Here is a 4114-nt window from a genome sequence, read left to right as displayed (position 1 = left end):
AACATGCCAATAACATGTTTTATCATCAAACACACACACACACACACACACACCTCTGAGATAAGAATCCTTACATCTAAAGATCTCCTGATACCCGAAAAAACGTGTCAGAGGGGAAAAGGTGAAATGGGCGTTTCTTAAGTCTAAATGCTCCTGACATTACAAAACCATTAAAGAAGCAGATGCCCTTCCTAATGGAATCATGAATGTTTAATTAATGCAGATTAATCCTGGGAAATATTCATCATCCCACAAAGAATTCATATGAGCCATAAAAAGCTTCACGGACCATTTTACCAAACACAACGATTATGACTCATTTTCATCACTTCATGAACGGCTTAATGACTTTTCAGAGAGACAGATTGATAACAGTATCCTTTTCTTTGGATAAGGGTGATACTTTTAAACAGCATCATGACATGTAAGATATCAAGCACATCGTTCTCAACTAGCTGAACGTGTTTCACTGCCCCCTACTGGTTTCCAGGAAAGGCCATTTCATAGTCTCCATTTCAGATGCTCTTCTCTTACCATCCCACTGCACACAAAACTGAAAAGCACTTTTGAAAATCACAAGTTTCAATCAGATGGCATGACTGCTACATGACTTCTGGGAGGAAGAACTCAAGATTTTAGGCACTTAAAGCAATAGTTCACCCAAAAACGTACATTTGTTGAAATTTTACCCTCAGGCCATCCAAGATGCAGATGAGTTTGCTTGAAATATAGCAGTGAATGGGTGCCGTCAGAATGAGAGTCCAAACAGCTGATAAAAACATCACAATAATCCACAAGTAATCCACACCACTCCGATCCATCAGTTAACGTCTGGTGAAGAGAAAAGCTGTGTGTTTGTAAGAAACAAATCCATCAAGACGTTTCTAAACGGTAGCTTCTGGCTAAACTACTATATATATATATATATATATATATATATATATATAACACCCCTGGATACAGTATACACAGCAGCTGGTCAACAGATGTTGAACAATATTTCTTACAATATCACGTATTTTCGCACAGCTGGATCACTGTATTGACCAATCAGCATCCAGGAACTGGATGATATCTGTTTTATAATAAAAAATTCTAATCACACGACTGTCAATAAAACACCAGCCTCACAGGAAATGTGTTTCTGGATAAACACAGTGGTATTGAAGCCTTATGGAGCGTTTCAGACCTGTTTCCTGCAGTCAGACTCACAATATGGAGTGTGTGAGCGTGACAGCCGTATACCTGCGAGGGAGCTGATGGACTTATTGATCAGTCTCAGATAAAACACATGCTCCAGGTGATTTTATTAAGCAAACCCCAAAGAAATACAAACACACTTTAATGTCCCACCATCTGTCCTGCATCCCTCCAACACACACACCCACACTGTGATGGGCTGATTGCAATGCACCTCACACACACACACAATCAAAATACCACAACAGACCAGCGGCACCAGTGCCATTTTCAACATTAGTTTGATGGGACCATCTGCTCTGTGTGTGTGTGTGTGTGTGTGTGTGTGTGTGTGTGTGTTTAGTTTGGCACAAGCACAACCAAACGGCCTGTTTTTACCCTTCAGCATTAACATGAATGCTGGCACACACATGCAAACACACACACTATATATATATAAATTAAACCCGAATACAAAGGAAGCTGCAGGAAGCTCTTTACTCTGAAATGAAATGTTATCGTGGATCACTGACCTGTCTCTCCAGATCCTGTCCGATGATTCCAGCCTCCACGTGAGCTGTTAGATTCTTCTCATCAATCCACAATATTCGGTTCTACACAACAGGAACAAACAGCTGAACATAACAGATCACACAGATTCATCTCATTTGAACCTTTATAACTTAAGATGAAAGCATTTACCATGAATAGGGGAGTAATAAAATGCATAACAGAGCATGGAACTTTGAATGGGACAGTACACCCATTAATTAAAGTTCAAATAAGATATTTTAAAGAAAGTTCGTTTACCATTGACTTTCACTCAGAATATCGTATTTTTTGTTCAACAGAAGAAAGTCAGTCATACAGGAAAGGCTGAGTTATTCCTATTACGTGTTTAATTTTATATATATATATTTAAAAAAATATGTCTGCAGTTTTTGCAACCCTGTTGCCAAAATGTTTCTAAATAGTTTCAATTTTGATTGAAAATTAAATAAACATCCAAATTAAATGGTCAAAAATTAAATTTGCCTGAATTGTCAACAGGGTTGTAAATTTAATATTAATTTAATCACTTAAAAATAATTGTTTATTCTTTTTTTTTTCTTACAAAAACTTGGGTACCAGGATTGAATGGTTGAGCTTGCTGAATGCAGTGACATTTGTAATATAATTTTCTATTGTAGTATATTTAAAAATGTAATTCATTCCTGTGATCAAAGCTGAATTTTCAGCATCATTACTCCAGTCTACAGTTTCACATGATCCTTCAGAAATCATAATAATATGCTTATTTGCTGCTCAAGAAACATTTCTGATTATTATCAATGCTGAAAACCTTAGAACAGCATAGAAATCTTTTGTAACATGTCTTACCTGCCAATATTGATCAATTTAATGCATCATTGCTGAATAAAATATTAATTTCTTTCACATCTTACTGACTTCTGAATAGTATTGTTTTTGTTGATTGAAATTACAATTAATTCAATATCAGTTCATGACATGAGTGTTGCATTTTAAAACGAATGCAGGTCCGAAATCAAAAACACGTGAAGAGTCAAAAAGAATACACTTTTAGATTCGCGTCCTGCATTATGTTTCATCATGAGAATATTGCATGTGAAAATCCCCCAAGTAGTAAATCTGATTAAACATCAACTCTAAATCTAAATCAACCTCATCATAAAGATGACTATTCGACAACAGCAGTCATTCAGGGAACCCAGAGACGAGTTGATTTTTAAAGTATGCAAATCTCTAGCATAGAGAACAATACCGGACCAACAAAAAAAAACAGTGTGCATGTGGCCAAAACACAAATACAGCATTTTAATATTTGGGTGAATTATCCCTAGAGGTCAAATTATTATTTTTTTTAATTGTTGTTATTTTCTAACAAAGACAGAACAAAACGTTAAAGACAAAAAACCTGTATGTGCATGTGGCCAAAATGTGGGCTATACAATGCAATAGACACACAACAATACTGTAGAGAATAGATTATAAATGCATATAAAAACACAGCATGTAGGTCTAAAAGGCTGACTGTAATGATTGCAATAGACTAGAATGAGAGAGGGAGAGAGGTTTTGATTAAAGTGCAGGTCTCCCTCAAACCACATGTCAAACTGATTCACTGCCGCTAAACTCAGCCCACATATCTCAGCTTAGCGAGTCAGGACAGAGAGAGGTCACTGTGTGTGTGTAAACCAGAAACCACAGCGACATGAACCACTGCTTTTAGTCTTGCCTGATGTAGTGTGACGATCTGTAATAACTGTGACTTTTGCTCTTGTGCCGACGAGTAAAATCAGCACATTTTCTCAATTTAACAATAGAAACACACATATAATCACGCCTTCCCAGCAGCCCGGGCTTTAGCTGGTGAATGGTTCAGGCATTCAGACTATCAGCCGGGTTTTGTCCCCTGGTTTCCACAGGGGTTAAATGCACTTCAGGAAACAGCCCCGTCTCCACAGGTGGCTCCGCCCCCCCCAGCTATCAATCACGCCACTGCGCTCATAAAACAACCGCGCTTATGACGCGCTGCCTTTCATGTGCGTGACCCCACGACCCCTAAAACAGGCCAGCCAAGGTCAGAGCAGCAGATGAAATATGAGAACACGAGAGAGAAAGTGCAGGAGAGGGGTAAAAAGGGGAGAGAAGTACAGCCAGGTACACAGAAAGCTCTGTATGTGCGGACATTTCATATATGCACCATAAATATACACACACACACGCAAAATACAGGCGCTGAATGAGCGTCAGTATGTCACACCTGCATGTATATTCATGTAAATGCTCACCATCTGAGAGGTGTCCAAAGAGACAATGGAGCGAGTCTCCTCACGAGGGCACTCTAGCGCACTGGACACACTCGTCCCACCTGATCGAGAGAGAGAGAGAGAGAGCGAGAGAGAGAGAGAGA

General features: G+C 38.7%; 1 pseudogene; it reads right to left on the bottom strand.

The window, feature by feature from the left end:
- LOC107575591 (alkyldihydroxyacetonephosphate synthase, peroxisomal-like) overlaps positions 1-4114 on the bottom strand; it is a 20403-nt pseudogene that overhangs the window by 977 nt on the left and 15312 nt on the right.

Source organism: Sinocyclocheilus grahami, unplaced genomic scaffold, assembly GCF_001515645.1.
Source record: "Sinocyclocheilus grahami isolate Dianchi unplaced genomic scaffold, SAMN03320097.WGS_v1.1 scaffold2739.1, whole genome shotgun sequence".
Lineage (NCBI taxonomy): Eukaryota > Metazoa > Chordata > Actinopteri > Cypriniformes > Cyprinidae > Sinocyclocheilus > Sinocyclocheilus grahami.
Note: the sequence above shows the minus strand (reverse complement) of the source record. Positions and strands in the feature narration are given on the sequence as shown.